General features: G+C 35.1%; 1 protein-coding gene across 6 annotated transcripts in view; it reads left to right on the top strand.

Moving 5' to 3' along the window:
• Positions 1 to 260: 260 nt before the first annotated feature.
• The window catches only part of LOC149559765 (uncharacterized), a 73,726-nt gene continuing 52,292 nt past the window's right edge, over positions 261 to 21,694 (top strand). For 2 of the 6 annotated variants that reach the window (XM_089824284.1, XM_089824281.1), the window contains exons 1-2: positions 306 to 500; positions 638 to 711. The gene's annotated coding sequence lies outside the window, so the exon portion shown is untranslated. Of the gene's footprint in view, positions 501 to 637; positions 712 to 1,638; positions 1,788 to 21,694 lie in introns of those variants that run through there. The other 4 variants (XM_089824279.1, XM_089824282.1, XM_089824280.1 and 1 more) reach the window with 4 other exon arrangements.

Here is a 21,694-nt window from a genome sequence, read left to right as displayed (position 1 = left end):
TAAAAATGATCCTCCTCCCTTTGCTGTATTGCATTGGCAGCTTGAGGTTGTATTTTTTTTGATGAATAGTTTATAGTTTCTGGCTGAGGCCATGTTGTTTATTTCGACTTCGACTGTTTGAACTCTTTCGTGAGGTGATCTTGTATCTCCCGACCCTTTTTTTGTGAATTGTAATCTTAGTAAATTTTATTAATTGAAAAGGACTATTTAAATTTTTTTTTTTTTTTCCTTTTAAAAGCTTATACGTTTCACCTCATTAGGTCGTCTTTTTAAAGCGCATTTAGAGATGCGCTATAGTTCGCGGTGAAAACGTCATGAGATGCTTTTGAAAAAGTCTAAACAGAAGTGAAGATAGCGGAAACCGAAAGAGAAACCCTCGAAGCTCCCCTGCGAAGAATTCATATTTATTTTATGGCCATCAAGTATACTGAGGACACCAGATTTCCGCGACGAATTTGAAAGTCGAAAGAATTAAGAATCGCGGCAAAATCTGGTTTCAGGTTTATACATTTTCGTTTCAAATTGTGCTCCTTAAAATATCAAATTGTCCTTAACAGTTGTCTTAATTCGGAGTAAATTGAAGTAAAAATTTGCATCAATCTGAAGAATTTTGACATAATTGTTACCTTTTTAACAGAATACTAGATTTAATTTGAATAAGGCGAGCTTTGCAGGTTTTCTACAATTTGCTTCTATTTGCCGTAAAAATTGGTGCGAAACTTGCCGAATTTTGAGTTAAGCTATTTCCTTTTTATTGGCCGAGTTGGTAGGATTTTTTACTTTCATTTTTTGAAAAACATACTGAAGTTGAGGTTGCATCCTTTGGCAATTTGTTGTTTTTGCTAATTTGCACGAATGTTTGCTTTGAGGCGAGATTTGCATGCTTTCCACTTTTTGATTTTCTTTATAAAAAAAGTGGAGAAACTCGCATGAATATTGGTTCAAGCTGGAAAAAAATTGGTGGAATTTATCTGTTTTGTTTTCAGAAGGCTTTACTGGTTATCCCCCTTTTGGCTTTAATTTGAGAAAAGTTACGAGAAATTTGTACCCCTGTTTAATTTTGGGGAAAGTGGTGAAAAATCCATGAATGCTTTCCCTTAGTTCGTAAAAGAAAGTCGTGAAACTTGCAAAAAATTCGTTGAAGTTTGGAAAAATAATTTGAATAGGCTTCTTAATTTCTTTATCTGCGAAAAATGGCCAAATTTAAATGTATTTAACTTTATGGTGGGATTTTAATGAATCTTGCCTTCCGAGTGAGTTCTGCAGGTTCCTCATTCTTTATCTTAATTTGGAAAAATGTTTGGCCAATATTTCATGATATATTCTTGGAAATTTTGGTGAAATATGCACAAATGTTTCTTTTAGGCAGGTCCCACCTTTTGTTTTTGCGGGAAAAATAAATTGGTGAATATTTTCACAAACATTTTGTTAATTTGTGAAAAATTGGTGAAATTTGCATGAAATTTGATTTTCTTTGCCAAGATTCTTTTGTGAAATTTAAAGGATCTGATCTAATTTAACCAATTTGTTTAAATATACATATTCTTGACATTTTTCAAAAAATGCTAGATTTATTCTTAGAGTTTTGCTGTACAATAACAGTATTTTGTAAGAATAATAGTACATGGCTCTTGTTAGAAGAGTATTCATTGATCTGAAGAATTCTTGAGAGGCAACATCTGTTATTCTGACGAAATTTGCAAGAAAGAATATTGGGATGATTGGAATTTGACATTATTTGGAGTGACCTTAAATTTGTCAAAAAGAAGGCAACAGGATACATTCTGGTAATTTTGTAGCAGTTAATATTTAATTCTTCTTCAATTTCTTTAATTTGAGCATATGCCAGAAAATTACATCCATTTTGCCACCAAATTTTATTTTTGCAGATTTGGAATTTTGGACAGGATTGAGTTTTATTAGTGTAATTACCTTAAGCATCTTAAGCATCATTTTCTACCAAAAGAATGGAGGGATTTTAATTGTAAATTTCATTTTTTTGCTTGTTTGCTGAAGTGGAATTATGGTAGAATCATGGAAATAGGAAGAAGCTTGTTGTAATTATCTCACATTTCACATTTTGATAAAAGAATCTGATGTGTTTGTTAAGATTAGTGTAATATCCCAATAGGGATAATAGAAAAATAACAATATGTCCAAAATTAGGGCTCACAAAGTTCCGAAATTCTGTGCATAACAGAAATTCTCCTATGAACTTAGGTTTATTTTATATTATACAACTGGTTTTTCTGCAAATACAAATAAAATTTTGATTATTACCGAACTTAGAGTAGAGAAAATCCCTTGAATTCAGCCTGGAAATTTAAAAAGTGGATTACATTGTTTTCTCTAATTTTCTAGATTTAAGGATAGTTAAAATATTTATATTTTCATGCAAATATCTGAGAATTAATAGCTGTCTTTATAGAAGACCTCAAACCCTAGCCAACCCTATCAAACACCCAGTAAAGCAGCGCTAGGTCTGATAAATTGGTCTATTCTGTTGCTGTCGTCCTCAATGATACTCAGAGGTATGAAGATATGTTGCCATAGTGAGTCCAAATTGGAACATGAACTCTGCATTCCACTTCTAAATTGGTCTCCAAACCCAATAAACAATTGCAGCCCTGAAAAATGAATTTGATAGGGTTTCACAAATCAAATCTCCTCCACTGAAAGATACCCTTCTGATCAGAGGGAGCCCATATATCTTTCCAAAACTAGGGATAGTAAAAGGTTTCAGAACTTGAGCCAAGATTGCAGCAGCGATAAATAACAAACTCATAACAGAACATAATCAGCTTTAAAGGAACCCTAGAGAGTTATATAATAACTCCCATAGAGATGAAATTATCTCGGCTATTGATCCACCACCTTTTAATCCAATGTTCCATATTGAACCCTAAAAGTAAACCAATAAGCTCCTTGAAAACTGTAATGCCCCCTATTAGGATTCTACTTGTGTAAAGTTTTCAAGTAGGGTTTGGATTGTACTTGGAAATGACAATTTGTAACATCCCCTACTGGGAGGCTGCTGATTCCCAAAAATTAGCATGCATCAGTATGCGTTTAAATCAGATTAAATTAAGAAACAATCACTAATACATTATACATACTTAAGCTCTATATTCTTACTTCTCTCCCAAACATCTATAAGCTCTATATTTGTCCTTAGGGTGCTTGAAATCCACGATTTGCTGTTAGAAGTGTATATATTGGTCTTGTTAGGATAGAATATATATTAGACTATAATATGGTTCTTAAGCCCTGATAGGCTAATGGAATTCTGTAGATCAGAATTGATTCATATATACATTATACCATACTATGCTGTCACATGATGCTTGCCAGCATTATAATATAATTGATTTCCTATGATGAATGCAGGTGACATATCTATATATATGTGTGTGTGTGTGTATTATATATATCTATATATATATGGATACACACACACACACGCATGCACACCTTTCTGGTACCTCTTTCATTTTTTACTTATCCTTTCCCATCAAATCAGTATCCAATATGTAAATCTATCTCTTCCATTCAAGGAATGCCAGATATAAATAATAATCTCCTTCCTTGCTCCTTTGAATGAAGTTGATCCTCATTTAATATCAAACCTTAAGAGTGCATCTCTTTATTGTATCCATACTGTGGATCCCATTCATCACACTATTTGGATGGACTAACTAATTGGTTTTTCCGTATGGCAATCCCATCCATTCTATTACGATTAATCTTTATTTATGATCGCTGTTATATTGTGTCCCTGAACTGAATGGGATGTTATTTCTTCTGTTATTGATGCTGCTTGAACACAACTAGCTACTTGGAGTGACCCATCCCACACATAAGTCTTTTACTGCAGACCAAACTATTCTCCAAATTGTCCAATCCTTACAATCTCTGTTGACAATATCCCAATCGACTTAAATCTTCATAAATTGCAGAAACAATAAAAGGTGTCCAGCCTGCTATAGATTGACCATTAAACACCTATCACCAATGCAAGGAGCTCAATTATGCAAATGAAGAATTCATCCTTCAAAGCTTCTTCGAACCACTTCCGACAGCTATTGCGGTTTTCAATAAGTAGGATGTATTTATATAGCTATTCACGTTAGACTCAACATTATTATTTACAGCATTTAAAATGAATTCTTGCATTCTTAAATAACTCTTATCCTTAAATGCTACTGTAATTGATGAATCCGTCTTATTCGATTATCCGAGCCATCTCCATATTGTCAATGTTCTGTAATAGCAGTTGCTGTTATTAATTGATCACTTATCCTTGTGCCGAATGCATGTAGATTTCTCATATCAATCTCAAGTGTGTATATATATATATATATATATATATATATATATATATATATATATAGATGGTACCCCCTATAAACACTGGGTAAACTTATTAACATGACCAATGACACTTGTGCGACACGCCCTCTAGTACCATGTGGGTTGGCGGGATAGTGGACCGTGTGACCTTGTGCTTCATAACAAACTCTCGCTAATTGAGATTTGCCCCCAAGCCTTTTAATTCTATTATTATTTACTGTTAATTTGTAGTGCAATAGTGCAACACCAGCGCTAGGGTATGTCAGGATGGTGGGACGTTAGGACGACTTTTTGGGACGGTGTTTGGTGTTAGCATGAATGCTTATGGTATTCCTATGGGGGAATATCCTAGTAGTGCCAGAGACATGATTCAGAGGTTGTGTGTTGCATTCATGGAGGAGTTTGTCATCGATGTCAACATACTAGTTATTATGTGAAGACTGACAGAGCAACAAACAGAGTTTGGTTTTGCGCGGTTCGAGCAATGCAGATCAGCTTATGTGCACTTGTTATGATGCTCTACAGAGTGTATAGATGCTACAATTAAGATTGCGTACGGAAATATGAAGACTAGACAAAGTTATGATGGATTTAGTGAAGGCACCATTCAGACAGAGTTTCTGGGAAGCAATTACTGTTGCTTGGATTGTATCTCCTAATAGAAATGAAATCTGGTCAAGCAGACTTGGACAAAGGTAGAAGACATGTTAAAGATATTGTGGTTAATCACGCACATCCAAATGAGCAGCGAGTGAAGAGTTATGAAGAATTTGAGTCGACAATTGTGTCTAATACTGTGAAATGATGTAATATTGTAATGTAATGTGTAAATGTAATATCTTAAGTTGGTCCTATATTATTATTGTGTATTGAGAAAGCCTCAAGGTTGACTCAATAATTTATTCTAGGACTTGGTGTAAAGGAAGGATGATTTCTTTGGTTGTAATCATCTAGTGCGGATAATATGTGATCAACGAGATATTTTATTGTGCGATCTTACATACAAATATCTTTTCGATCAGAGAAGTGATTGGTGCAGTTAAGGCATGGTGAGCTTAAAAGGAACTATATTTGGCAAAGAAGTTGCTGTTGGATAGTGTTGATCTACAATTGTATTATTTGGTGAGCATGGTACAAAGGCTATTTGGGCAGTGGGTTCAATGGTCTTCTTATCAACTCCTAACAAGGTTGGAATCCTCTAACAAGGATTCAGAGTCTCCTAATAGGGATTGATATGTACTGATTGTCTTTCATTGACTCCTAACAGGATCCATCCTTTCACAAGGAACTTTTATAGTAGTACATCATTTTGGGGGTATCATCTTCACTGGGGTTTTCCCTTTGATCAAGGGTTTCACTAGTTAACAAATTTGGTGTTATTGTGTATGGTTATCTTTATATGGTTGTTGTATCTACTATTTACATAATTTAGAATTAATAAGGATATTGAGAGTTGTTTTAATTGCATAATTGGTTCAACCCCTCCTTTTTGTTACCTTGGTGGACTTTATCTAACAATTGGTATCAGAGCAGCAGGTTCTTAAAGGAAAAGCTTAACAACTTAAGGAGATCTATGGTGTATTTCAATAAAGAAAGTCTAAAGTCTAAAGTCTGATGGAGTTAACTATGATAGTTGGAAGGAGAAGATTAAGACACACGTGCTAAGCATGGGTTCGAGTTATTGGTTGATTAGTATAATTTTGAAGGATGCAATTGAAGAAGGCAAACTTGAAGGTTTTGAGGAAGCTCAAAAAGATGTATTCATGTTCAATATGCTTGCTAGAGAAGTACTATTATCAACTCTTCTTGAAACTGAATATTTTAAAGTAAAATTTTTGAGATTAGCTCATGAAATTTGGAAGTACATTTGAAGGTTGCTCAAAAGGTTAGATTATAGAATTGGATATGCTTATTTCAGGTTGCTAAAATGATGGAAGATGAATATGTGAGAAGTGATTATGCTAGAATATCAGAGATTGTTACAGGAATTAAAGGTTGTGGAGGAGAAAAATCTGAAAATGAAGGTATATGGAAGATATGGAAAACTTTGATGTTTGCATATAGATAGATGACACAAATGATTGAACAAGTTATTCCTTTGACAACTGATTTTACAAGAGAGACTCTTCTTGGAAGACTAATCAACAGAAATGTGGATGAGATAGAGTGGAGAACTGCCTAGAGTTGAAATTGCTTTCAACGCATTGAGTGTTTAGCCTATGTTGATAGGGAGTGCAAGTACAAGTGGAGATTATGCCAGTAGCAGCCAAACAAAAGTTGAAGAAGACAAGAAGATTGAGGAAGGTCTTGCCTTGCCTACGAAGAGAGAACGTAAAGGTAACAAAATCTTTGTGTTGGACTTGTAATGAACTTGGTCATTATTCTTCTAAATGTCCTATAAGAGTAAAGAAGTATAAGAAGACCTACAAATCAAGAATGCCCAAGGATTGTCTTTTTGCAAATGATGACAAATTTTATGCTCAACTAGAAGAATTCTTGAGTAAAAGTGATGATGATAATGATGAAATAGGATTTGTAGCTATTAAGGAAGAAAGCCCTGAAAAAGAAGAAGTTAGAGAAGAAATGCATTAGTATTACAAGTTGAAAAGAAGAAATCTGATTGGATTATTGACAGTGGTTGTTCCCATCACATGACTGGAGATACAAATAAGTTTGTGGAATTCAATAGCTATGATGGAGGAATTGTTAGAGTTGAAATAATGCAATTTGTCATATAAAAGGAAAATGATCTATAACACTTGATGGAAAGACTAACAGTTGTATGCGTGAATTCGTGGGCCTGTGAACCTCACACACACTTCAACGTGGTCCTTACCTGCGAATTCATCCTAGAATGAACATGGGATGGTTCATCCAAGAGGTCCAACAGTGCGACCTATTGCCTTCTATCCAGAAGGATTTTGCCTGTTTATGCTCTCAGAGTTGAGATGTAGGCAACCAGACCATTCTAGAACAAAGGGTTTAAATGCAATTAAGTCTATATGAGATGCAGGTAATCTAGATGAGATATGCACTTAATCTAATAGCATATAAAATAAACTAGACTATAAGTATGCTTATTAAAACTATATGATATTAAATCTAAGCAATAAAAAGCTATGATGATAGTAAGCAAATGAGTGCACAATTTGACAGAAATTCGATGCAAATTCAATTCAACTTCTGTAATGAGGAATTAGGAGTCTCTTAAATAGAATTCTTGGAATCCATCAACAATTGAGATCAACTCAAATCGACAGTCAGGATTGAAGCCAAGATTCAGTCAAAGTGGAAAATTCTCAATACATATGCAATTAATTGACTTAGGTCTTGAGTGCAAGAAACAGTTAACTCAAATCCACTTTAGTGTGAGAGTAAGTGAATTAAGTCATTTCTAATTTGATGAGTAGTTAACTGAGAATTTTCATTTAGAACTGAAGAGAGGATTTTGAAGATATTATTTAATTTAATAAATGAGACATGACCTCATAAATGCTTTTTCCATTTAATTGAACAATCACATTCAGTTAATTAAAGTGGGCATAATTATTAAATTAAACATTTTTAATTCCTTAGTACATTAGTCTTAGGATATAATTTAATTTAATTAAAGTATAAATACTTCGAATTAAATTAAATCTTAATCAAATAGGTTTAATGTGACTAATATGAGTCAATACTTAGGAATTAAGTAGATGTCTTGATTAATGCAAATTTAGGGTTTTCTGCATTTGCCAATTAAGTCAAGTAGCGAGTAGCAGAATAAGAATTGCCTAGTGACATAGGACTTAAAATTGATTGAAATAGACCAGAATTGGTGGTCATGGCAATGAGCCAATTTTGGGGTATTACATTTTGCCCCTCTTTGAATGAATGTGCGAGTAACACGTTCAATTCAAAGAAAATAAGAATGAAGCTTAATCCTAAGGAATCCAAGTAGAACACCTAGATACCTAACTCAATAAGCATTTTAAAGGTTTTCTTCAAAACAAAGTTTATCCTTTAAGGATCCAGATAGAACATCTAGATGCCCAAGATTTGATAAGCATTTAAAAGACTATCTTTAGAACGGAGCTTAATCTTTAAGGATCCAGATAGAACATCTAGATACTTGAAGTTGATAAGCATTTAAAAGACTATCTCTAGAACAGAGCTTAATCTTTAAGGATTCAGATAGAACATCTAGATACTTGAAGTTGATAGCATTTAAAAGATTATCTCCAGAACGGAGCTTAACCTTTAAGGATCCAGATAGAACATCTAGATGCCTGAAATTGATAGCATTTAAAAGATTATCTCCAGGACGGAGTTTAACCTTTAAGGATCTAGATAGAACATCTGGACACCTGAAATTGATAGCATTTAAAAGATTATCTCCAGAACGGAGCTTAACCTTTAAGGATTCAGATAGAACATCTAGATACCTGAATTGATAAGCATTTTAAAGATTATCTCCAGAATAGAGCTTAACCTTTAAGGATCCAGATAGAACATCTAGATACCCAAGATTGATAGCATTTTAAAGATTATCTCCAGAACAGAGCTTAACCTTTAAGGATCCAGATAGAACATCTAGATATTTGAATTGATAGCATTTAAAAGATTATCGCCAGAACAGAGTTTAACCTTTAAGGATCCAGATAAAACATCTAGATACTTGAATTGATAAGCATTTTAAAGATTATTTCCTGAACGGAGCTTAACCTTTAAGGATCCAGATAGAACATCTAGATACCCAATATTGATAACATTTTAAAGATTATCTCCAAAACGGAGTTTAACCTTTAAGGATCCATCTAGATACTCGAATTGATAGCATTTAAAAGATTATCTCCAGAACAGAGCTTAATCTTTAAGGGTCCAGATAGAGCATCTAGATACTTGAATTGATAAGCATTTTAAAGATTATCTCCAGAACGGAGCTTAACCTTTAAGGATCCAGATAGAACATCTAGATACCTGAATTGATAAGAGATAACAAAATCCAATTATGAGTCATAGAATCATCCCCAGAACGAGGCTTGATCCTCAGGAGTAGGGGTTTAGATTGTTCCAATACCTATCCATCGAACTCTTTATAAGATGTGATAGATGGCAAAGATGCCAGAAAGAGGGGAATAAGATGCCCCAAGTGATGAGGGCATAAGATAGGAACAAGATGCCCTTGAGCAATAAAGATTCAGATTGATTTGGAATTCCAGTTCAATGATGTAATCATCCTGCCCCCTCGAGAGCGAAATCGAAAGATGACATACCAAAAGTATAATTTGAAGTAGTAGATAAAGATATGCAAAAGAAATCTGAGATTTAGCATAATGTAGAAGGGACCAAAATGATCAGAAGAAAATATGAAGAGATCAGAATGATCTAAAGAAATATAGAAAAGATCAGAACGATCTGAAGAATATAGAAGAGATCAGAACAATCAGAAGAAATTTGGAAGTTGATCTGAAGTGATTTCAAGGTCCAAAAGACCAAGTTTGACCAATAGTTGACTAGAGTTGACTTTTTCGAGAATTAATTTTGAAAATTTGAAGAATTTTGAGTTGAAAAGATTCCAAGAATCGCAAAGTATCAAAAAAATTGCGACTGCACAAGCGTTCAATTGTGTCAGTCCCAAAATTTTAAAACGCGTTTTTCAGTTGTTTTAGTGTGTTAGATTTTGAATTCAGTCCCGAAAATGAGTTCAAAGCAGCCAAAATAGCCAAGAGGGTGATTAATCGATCATTTGTGCAATCATTAAGAAACATGATGCTTTTAAGAAGCAGACAATCCCTTATTACAAAGGATGCAAGTAGATTTGTAATCGAACCATGTGCTCATGCAGTGCAACCCTATGCTAGATGCAACCCTAAGCTAGATGCAACCTTAAACTAGATGCAACCCTAGGTCTAGTTACCAAGCCTCGACAATTATCATCACTGAGCATGTAGCAAAATTCCAAATGCTATACAATTCCCACTGACATTGCAATCATAGGAATATGAATATGACATTTGTTCTAGTTTTGTTGGGATTAAATGTAAGCATTCAAGGCACAAGAAGCCAGAATGACCAGAACATTTGTCCCTTTTAATGTAGCAAGTTAACATAAGCATCAGAGCATAAACACTAGGATGACCAGAATGTTGCTTGCATGGCAGACACACCAAACACACAAGAGATCCATCTTATGCTAAGTACTCAGTATTTATTCTGTCTGCAATGACCTTTGCGTTCGTAACCTGAGACAAAAGTGTGCTAGATATACTCGTAGTGACCCATATGTTCACTTAGTAGGACGAGTATCAGTATGTACTGTAGCATGAAGAGTTCACTCCAATAGACAAGGAGAAGAACCAACGTTATTGATGTATCTATATAAAAGGAGTCGAGGTACACCCGACCATCCAATACGAGATGGAGGCTCTTACAGTGGACACCCCTCTTATAAGAATATGTCAGCTTATTGGAACTAAACCACAAACAAAAAACAAAGAAAAGACCATGCCCCTAGTCATCGCTTCTCTAGTCAAAGATGGCATCATCGAGTTGTTCGAGTAGACATGATGAAAGCAAAAAGAAAAACAAACAAGGAAAAAGCTCAACATATCCAGACAAGTATATCATTTTGAGTTCAATGTTTGTCATGGAATTGATGTCAAGTGGTAGCGTCCAAAACATGGATGAAAGAAATCTCTTCAATAGGGTGACAACAGTAGGCAGATGCAGTCAGAACGATTGGTGACTGAGGTCAAGGAGGAATCTTCGAGGTGAAGAACCTAAGAGGACCGAGCGACAGTAGATAGACACAGCCAAAACGATTGGTGACTGACGCAAGATAGATCTTCCATAAAGAAATCTCAAAATGTGACCTGAGCAACAATAGGCAGATACAATTAGAACAACTGGTGACTGTTGCGAAAGAGATTCTATGAGGAGAATCTTGACAAGGATTGACATTGGTGACAATAGGCAAACATAGTGAGGACCACTAGTGATTGTTGTGCAAGATTCTTATGACACTGAAGGGGAATGCCCTTGACTTATGACAAGACTCAATCCATGGATACATGAGCAGAAAGCAGGAAAAGCAGTAGAACAACTGTACATAAAGCAAGAAGATGCGCTGCAAGATGGAGCATTGGGAACAAGAGGCGCTTGTTTACCAGGTATTCACCTTCTTGGCAAAAATTCTTTTTTTGCTACCATGATGCTTGTTTCGAGGTTTTCACCAATGACACTTTTCTTGTTTTTCAATTTTTTGGGATTTTTTTGAATTTTAATTTTTTTTTTTGGTATTACCAAGGTGCGTATTGCTAGGTTTTCTCCAGGGTAACAATTTTTTCAGGACCTTTTCTGATTTTTAGGATTTTTTTAAGGACATATAGATATGTACAAAGAGCTACTGAGATCAGATCAACTGTAAAACCGCTTCAGGTGGAGAGTGTTGACAGGTTCCTTGAGCACTTCTCCCTTGACTGTGGAAAGCTGGTAAGCACTGGATCCATACACTGCAATAATGATGTAAGGACCAAGCCAGTTTGGTTCAAACTTTTCTTTTTGGACTCCCTGTTGTTGATTCTTGGGGTTCTCTCTTAGGATGAGGTCACCCAGCTAGAAGTCACGTAGCCTAACTTTTCGATTGTAGCTTCTTGACATTCACTGTTGATAAGCTTGCAGATGATCACATGCCACTTGTCGACGTTCATCTAGTAGCACTAGCTCTTTCTTCATCAGTAATAAGGCCTTTCATAGAGATTCTTAAGGTAGGAATCTCGACCTCTATTGGAAGCACAACATCCACTCCATAAACCAAAGCATAGGGCATTGTACCCGTTGGAGTCTTGATGCTTGTTCTGTATGCCCACAAGGCTGGATTAACCTGGAGGTGCCAATCTCCCCCAGATTTGCTGACTGTGCGATGGAGGATCTTGAGGATCACCTTATTGGATGCCTCGGCTTGGCCATTACCCTAGGGGTAATAAATAAAAGACCAATGTTGTGTGATTTTGAATCGCTTGCATAGCTCCTTGAGGTCTTTATTTTTGAACTGTCCTCCATTGTCAGTAATGATTGAGGATGGTACACCATACCTACAGATGATGTAGTTTGTGATAAAAAGAGCTACAGTTTTGCCATTTGCTATTGCGAGAGGTATTGCCTCTACCCACTTCGTGAAGTAGTCTGTAGCCGTGATAATGAACTTATGTCCATTAGAAGAGGTTGGGTGAATCTGACCCACCAATTCAAAGGCCCATTGTTGAAATAGCCACATTGTAGTAGAGGGAATCAACTCCTTGGTTGGAGCGTGGATCAGATTCCAATGGAGCTGACACTGCTTGCAGGACCAAGCGTACTTGATAGCTTCTTGCTCCATTTTAGGCAAATAGTAACCAGTGCTAATGAGTTTGCGAGCTAGCATCAAGCCATTTGAGTGGGATTCGCAAATGCCCTCATGAACGTCAATTAATTCGCGTTTGGACTCGTCTGGTTCTAAACACCTAAGGAGTGTTCCGTTGAGACCTCTCCTAAACAGATCATCAGCAATAATGACATACCGCGAAGCATTACGGATAAGGTAACGTTTCTCATTTCGGGTCAGAGCTTTCGGAATGGTTTGATTATGGAGGTAGGAATAGATGTGATGGTAGCGGGATGAGTCTTGTCCTACAATAGAATACATCATCTTGGAATCAGGGGTGTCGTAGGTTGGGTAGTGTAACGCTTCCACCAGGAACTCATGTCGGAGATCATTTTCAGGCATCTGTAGCAAGGAGGCCAAAGTAGCCATAGCACCAGTTGCTTTATTATCTGTTCGAGGAATCTGCTGGAAGGTTGTGTGCGAAATACTTCTTCAAGTCATCAACCATGCGTTTGTAAGGAACTAATTTCTCATCCTTTGTTTGATACACATCATTAACCTGGTTGATTACAAGCTGAGAGTCTCCAAAGATGTCTAACTGATCCACTCTCCACTCAGCTACAATTTTCATGCCATTGATCAAAGCCTCATATTCAACAATGTTATTTGTACAAGCGAACAAAATCTTGTATGCTTTGGGCAATGAATATCTCTGTGGTGTTATGAAGAGTAATCCAGCACTAGATCCCTGGTGTGTGAAGGACCCATCGAAGAACATGACCCATGTTTGGTGTGTGTGTCAGAATTGACTCATTGGGGAAATCAATGTTCATTGGTAGGAGACTCTGCATAGGTGCATCTGCTAGCTGATCTGCAATCACTTGTCCCTTGATGGCTTTTCGTCCAACATACTGGATGTCAAATTTGCTGAGTATCATGACCCATTTAGCCAATCTTCTTGTGAGACCTGCTTTACTGAGCAAGTACTTTAGTGGATCTATTTTAGCCATGAGACACGCAGTGTGGGCAAGCGTGTAGCATCTCAACTTCTGGGAAGCAAAGACAACTGCCAAGCAAGCTTTCTCAATGATGTTGTAGTTTCTCTCATAAGAGATCAGTGTGCGACTCAAGTAGTAAATAGCTCTCCTTGTTATCGTTGTCCTCTTCAGCTAATAGAATTCCCAGAGATGTTTCAATTGCTGAAATGTACAAAATCAAAGGCTTCCCATAGATAGGAGGCATCGAGAATGGTGGATTGGCAAGATACTGTTTAATCTGTGTTAAGCTTTGCTCACAATCTTGACTCTAGTTGAATTTGACACCCTTGTGTAAAGTCTTTGTGAAGGGTTGTGCTCTATCCACCAACTGTGAGATGAACTTGCGAATAGATTGGAGTCTTCCTTGTAGTCCTCTCATTTGACTGATGTTTCAAGGTGGAGGCATATCCATAATTGCTTGAACTCTCTTCGGATCCACCTTAATTCCTTTTGCAGACACGATATATCCCAACAACTTTCTTGATGTGACACCAAATGCGCATTTCTTAAGATTGAGCTGAAGACTGAATTTTTCCATGCGATCTAGGATGGGTCCCAAATCTTGCAGATGAGTATTGTGTTTTGACTTTTGACCAAGGTATCATCCACATAGTTCTCCATGGTCTTATGCATCGACATTACATTCCAGCAGAAAGTTCCCCATGCACATGTAAAAGCAGTTTTCTTTTGATCCTTTGGCGCAATTTTTATCTGATTGTAACCAGAAAACTCATCCATTAGTGAGTACATCTCATAGCCTGTCGTCATGTCCACTATCATATCAATGTTGTCAATCAAAGTGGAAGATTCCCAATACAGATGCAGTTAACTGTCTCAGATCCTGAGTGCAAGAAACGCTCAACTCAGATTCACTTTAGTGTGAGAGTAAGTGAATTAAGTCACTTCTATAGTTCGATGAGTAGTTAACTGAGAATTTCCATTTAGAACTGAAGAGCGGATTTTGAAGATATTATTTAATTTAATAAATGAGACACGACCTCATAAATGCTTTTTCCATTTAATTGAATAATCACATTCAATTAATTAAAGTGGGCATAATTATTAAATTAAACATTTTTAATTCCTTGGTACATTAGTCTTGGGATATAACTTAATTTAATTAAAGTATAAATACTTCGAATTAAATTAAATCTTAATCAAATACGTTTAATGTGACTAATATGAGTCAATACTTAGGAATTAAGTAGATGTCTTGATTAATGTAGATTTAGGGTTTTCTGCATTTGACAATTAAGTCAAGTAGCGAGTAGCAGAATAATAATTGCCTAGTGACATAGGACTTAGGATTGATTGAAATAGACCAGAATTGGTGGTCATAGCAATGAGCCAATTTTGGGGTATTACAACACTGATGATGTTTACTTTGTGGATGGTTTGAAACATAATCTTTTAGGTATTGGACAACTAGTGGACAAGGGATATTAGTTGCAATTTACAGAGAAAACTTGTATTATCAAAGATAATGATGGTTCATTGATTGGTATTGGTACAAGGACAAGAGGTAATGCATTTCAATTGAATCCTATTGAGATGACATGTTTAGTTGCTAAGGTTGATGATTGTTGGTTGTGGCATAAGAGATTTTGTCATATCAACTTTGATAACATTGTGATAGTCAGTACTACATTTGCAGTAAGAGATTTGCCTATGATTATGAAACCTACTATTGTGATGTGTAAGGAATGTGTAATGGCACAACAAAAGAAAAACTCATTTCGAAGCAAGAAATTCACTACTTTAGCGAAGTTGGAGATTGTGCACACAAACTTGAGTGGTCCACAAAGGCCAGAGCATTCTATGGTGAGAGGTATCTTATGAGTCTTGTTGATGATTTCACTAGAATGATGTGGTTCGTATTTCTTAGAGAGAAATCTGAAGCTTTCTGAGAAATTCAAGACATTTAAGATTAGAGTTGAGAATGAATTTGGTTTGAAGATTAGATGTTTTTGATTTGATAGAGGAGAGTTTACTTCAAATGAGTTTAGTAATTTTTGTGAAGATAATGGTATAAAGAGACACCTTTCAGCCCCAAAGACACTTGAACATAATGGATAGTAGAAAGAAGAAACACAACAGTGACATAAGTAGCAAGAGAAATGATGTTTGAGAACAATGTATCTAAGATCTTTTGGAGAGAAGCGGTGAATACAACAGTGTACACTATGAACAAAATAAGACACCCTGTGAACTTTGGTTTGGACATACACTCTTAGTAAAATATTTCAGAATCTTTGGAAGTAAATGTTACATTAAGAGAGATGATGATATTGAAATGTTTGATTCAAGAACCAATAAAAGTATGTTCTTTGGATATCATCGAAAAGTAAAGCATATAGATGTTTTAATCAGAGAACTAAGATTATTGTTGAGAGCGCAAATGTGAGATTTGATGAAAAGTTTAGAATTTAGGAAAGGATACTTGATTATAATACTAATCCAAGGCCTAATAGAAAAAATGCTGAACAAGAATTATTTTATGAGACTGACATTGATTTGCAGAATGAAATTTAGAGAAGCACAAAGAGAAGAACAAAGAGAATAGCTAAGAATTGAACCTAGAGCTGAACTCAGAGTTGTAGTGGTGACACCTCACAGAAACTTGATCAAGAATCACCTTGTTGAATAGATTATTCGATGCAAAGACATAGGAGTTATGACAAGAAACAAGGTACAAGAACAACTATGCTTGATTTCTCAAGTTGAACCTAATAGTGCTGATGAAGCTAGTAAAGATGACTTTTGGATTAAAGCTGTGAAAGAAGAACTAGAGCAAATTGAGAAGAACAATACATGGGAATTAGTTCTTAGACCTAAGGATAAGAATGTTATTGGAACTAAATGGGTATTCAGAAACAAGATGAATGAACAAGGTGAGGTTGTAAGAAACAAAGCGAGATTGGTATGTAAAGGCTATTCACAACAAGAAGGAATTGATTTTGAAGAAACATTTGCACTTGTTGTAGAATAGAAGTAATAAGAATGTTTTTGGCATATGCAGCTTACAAGAATTTCAAAGTATATCAAATGGATGTCAAATCAGCTTTTCTAAATGGTGAACTAGAGGAAGAGGTATACATTGAGCAGCTTGATGGTTTTCCTTTGACAAACAAAGAAGATATGGTTTGCAAATCAAAGAAAGCATTATATGGACTGAAACGAGCACCTAGAGCTTGGTATGTGAGATTGGATAAGTATTTGACAAGTTTGGTATTTGTAAAAGGTAATGTTGCTAGTAACTTATATTTGAAAAAGATTAACAATGGCCTACTAATTGTTGAAGTATTTGTGGAGGACATAATGTTTGAAGGTGATGATGAAGCAAGTGAAGCTTTTGCAGAAGAGATCAAGAAAGAGTTTGAGATGAGTATGATTGGTGAGTTGAAGTATTTCTTGGGAGTGCAAATTGTTCAGAAAAAAAGATGGTATTTTCATATCACAAGCCAAGTATCTAAAGGATTTGTTGAAGAGATTTGGTTTGGAAAGTTGTAAAACCATTAGAGCACTTACGATAATTGGACATAAGTTATCTAGCAAAGGTGAAACCCCTACATTTGAGCAAAAAAAGTACAAATCTATGATTGGTGGATTTCTAAAGTAGTTGGAATTGTGGAAATATTTCAAGCCGATCCTAAAGACTTATGTTATGTAGCAGTAAAGACAATCTTTAGATATTTGAAGGGTACATTTGATTATGGATTATGTTATGATAGATCAAATGTTACATCCCAATTTTTGACCTAATTTAAAATATAGCCGTTGAGGTTCACATGAAGTCAGTTGGCAGATTAATTTGTTATAATCTTGCAAAATGGTAAGATGGTTAGTCGTTATCATTTCAAGTAAAGATAACAAGCTAGTTGATCATTTATCATGAATTCATGGAATAGAGAAGATGGTTAACTGTTATGATTATTTATGATTAAATAATATATAATTTAATTACGGAGAATTTCCTTGCAGAAAACACGTCGAAGGGGTGGAAGCATTGTTAGAAAAGAATTAGGCACATGAGCATCACCATTACTGGGCAGATGGGTTGAGAACCAAGCGACTTGAACAGGAAACATTTGTGAGACCCGCATGAGCTATTTAAATAAATAATTTGAGAAACATAAATAATTGAGTTAAAATATAAAACATACCTTAAAGGATTTAATATGATCTTTCACCTTATTATTATAATAGATATATTTATATACGTGCATATAAATATAAAAATGATATGGCACCATTTTATTATAATAATTTTAATAAAGTGATGTTACTCTATTAATATATTTACATGTACATAAATAAATATAAGATTATAATAATATTCGAAATGTAATAACATTTGAATTATAATCTTCCAACTCTATTCTTTCCATTTAAATATCTTCCATTTAAATTTCTTGCTTTTAACTGATTAACACTTGGCATGAAAATCAATTTAATATTTAGCAATTCAAATTGTATTATAATCTTTCCAACTTCTCATCCAACCTTTTTATTTTCTTTTCCCTCTCTTATTCCAATCGATTTAATACTTGGAATTCAAATGGGCGAATAATCTTTTTGTAATCGGTGGGAGCCAAGAAGTGACGGCTTGTTCCTTTATATGGAAGCCAAGAGAAGTGTTGGATGCATTACCTCCATAGTTTTGGATTCCTTCTGTAGTTTTATTTCCAGATTTCTTTAGCCGACTTCATAGCAATATACAATGATTTACCCTTGCAAATATTGATTAATAACTTGAATAAACAGAGTGATATGTATTCCTTGCCATGCCAGTAATTTCGGTTGAGATTCACGGCCGAGAGCATTGAAGGTGATGTCTCAAGCAGCTGAAGAGATCGAACAGAGTTCGATATCATCAAAACATTTTCGAATCATTAACAGGTCATGGGATTACCATTCCATTATGTTTATTTATTTCTATAGTAGCCGACTAGGCTCAGGATTATCTTTCTTACCCATGATTACGTTATAAGCTTGCTGAATAATCCATGATATGATTAATGAATCTTCTTCTTACTTCATAGTTTCCTGATTCATCATAAAAGAGTCGAATAGTATCTCTTATGGGAGAGTTTTCCAATACAATAAATCTGAAATAAAAAGTGCAATAACATTGAATTTCATAGCAGCAATTCTCAATATTTATCATGACAGATTGACCTTCTTTAAATTTAACCTTGTTCATGGCAAGTGAAAGCCAAGTAACCATGGTATGGATCCATAAATTATTATGCCAATCAATATTAGAATCAATTTTGGAATCTTTAAAGAACCTAATCATGTAATCCCAGATTGTGAAATGTTGGATGCATGTAATCTTCTTGTATAATTGATAGAGCCGATTGCTCTGAAATTCGAATACATAAGATTCACTGGCTGTATAGCCATGGAAAAGGGTGAAGAGGTGAGATGGAGATTGTAATGACTTAGAAAATGAAAGTTAGATATGATACATATAATCTAGAATAATATCATTTAATAGCTCATGCATGGTCATGTTATTGTAATCTCTTGTTGTCAAGTTGAGTGTTATAGATACCAGGATTGCTAGGTAGATGACAGATGTTCCAAGTCCAATTCTGGGTAGGGAGGGCCTTTCTCATTAGAGATTGTGTGGGGAATAAAGTTATGGCCTGAGGTTGGGTGGTGAAGCCCTTGACAATGTTTCACCTCTCCTCAAGTTGTCGGACGTACAACAGACAAAGATAAGCTATGCATTCAATTGTTTTCGGAAATAGGTAGTTTTACTTTTATGAAGTATATGCAAGAAGAGGGTAAGATTAATTGAGTTTTTTCATCATTACAGTTATTTTACATTTAGATGCGAGAGAAAGATTTATCTAATGGATTGTTATATCAATGTTTTATTTATATGAATAATAAATATGAGCATATCTTCTAATCTTATGTTATTCCCACAGTTAAGCAATTAGAAGGAAAAAAAATGATACAGTGGTATCTGAAGCCCTAATTGAATCAGCGGTATCTGAAGCCCTAATTAAATCAGTGGTATCTGAAGCTCTAAGTGATACAATGGTATCTGAAGCCATAAATGATACAATGGTATCTAAACTCCTAAGTGATATAATGGTATCAGGAGCCCTAAATGATCCAATGGTAATTGATGCCCTAATTGATACAGTGGTATGTGATGCCCTAATTTTGTAAATTGGTATTCAGTGGTATTCGTCATTTAATTTCGCTATAGCAGTATTGGATGGTAGTTGTTATTTGATATTGTTATAGTGGTATTTGCGAACTAATCTGGATGATTGCAGAAGCATTCTTACAATGATTTATCGATTCAAATTCCATGGTATGTGGTTTTTAATTTCTACAATAAATTCATTAATGGTGTTTTAAGTTCTTAGTTAAGAAATTTTATTTAATTGATTTTAATGGTAAATCTCATTCACACGAACATGATTGATATAATTGTCTTCCTATGGAAATGAAGTAATAACTATATTCTATGAGTATGTTAGTTGTTAATTAAGACCCGGGAAATGTAGTTGTTACATCAAATGATTTCACTTTATGTGCATACACTGATGCGGATTGGGCAGGAAGTGTAGATGACAAAAAAATAATAGTGGTGGAGCATTTTTCTTGGGAGGAAGATTGGTTTCTTGGATAAGCAAGAAACAAGACTGTATTTCAGTGAGTACGTCAGAAGCAGAGAATGTAGCAGCAACAAACAATTGTAATCAAATTATATGGATGAAACAAATGTTGAAGGACATTGAGATTGAGTTTACAAAGCCTGTTATCATTCATTGTGATAACACAAGCACAGTAAGTATGTCAAAGAATCCAATGGTACATTCAAAGACAAAGTATATATCTATTATCACTTTTTGAGAGTGGAAGTTTCAGAGAGAGAGAGAGATTAGATTGGAGTACATTAGGACAAAGGAGCAGATAACAGATATATTTACAAAATCTTTGGCGAATAACACATTTGACTTGAGAGGCATGCTTGGGGTTATTATGCCCCATCTTACTTTTGAGTAGTTGATGTAGAGATTGCATTAGTCCAGTGGTAATAGAGCATTGTTTCTTTGATTTGTACTGGATGCTTGATGCTTCCTCTATGGGGGAGTATTTGTGCTTGAGCTGAGTCATTAAGGACTCTTGGTAACTGGTATCTAACGGTGTCTTTGGACACTTGAGCTTATTGCAAATCGTATGTAGAGAATTGACATAATGATACCTTTGATATTGATGTAAATGGGGGAGAGTAATACAGGAAAAACATCCTTATATATTGATTAATATCAATGGGGAGAGTAACACATGGAAAATCCTTTTATATATTTATGGGAGAGAATAACACATGATTATATACTTATTGATGTCTATGGGGAGAGATGTTCTTGGAAGAGAGATAAGATTGACGAAGAGGATTTGAAAAGATGACGGTGTATAAGGCATATTAACACCTTCCTTATGTATGTTGGTTATTGTACAAATGACATTCATGATCAACATGAATGGGAGAGCAATTGGAACAGAGAGATTTGGTATTCATGGAACTTGGATATTTTTTTATTAATATTGCCATCAATGCCAAAGGGAGAGATTGTTAGCATGAATGCTTATGGTATTCCTATGGGGGAGTATTCTAGTAGTGCTAGAGACATGATTTAGAAGTTGTGTGTTGCATTCATGACAGAGTTTGTCATTGATGTCAACATATTAGTTATTCTGTGAAGACTAGCTGAGAAGCAAATAGAGTTTGGCTTTGTGCGGTTTGAGGAATGCAGATCAGCTTATGCACACTTGAGATAATGTTCTACGGAATGTATAGATGCTATAGTTAAGAGCACGCACGAAATTATGAAGACTAGATAGAGTTATGATGGATTTAGTGAAGGCAGCGTTCAGATAGAGCTTTGGGAAGCAAATACTGTTGTTTGAATTATATCTCCTAACAGAGATGGAA

Source organism: Cupressus sempervirens, chromosome 4, assembly GCF_028749045.1.
Source record: "Cupressus sempervirens isolate cs-2001-9-10 chromosome 4, ASM2874904v1, whole genome shotgun sequence".
NCBI classification, from domain to species: Eukaryota; Viridiplantae; Streptophyta; class Pinopsida; order Cupressales; family Cupressaceae; genus Cupressus; species Cupressus sempervirens.
The sequence above is the reverse complement of the archived record's forward strand: the minus strand, read 5'-3'. Positions and strand labels throughout refer to the sequence as shown.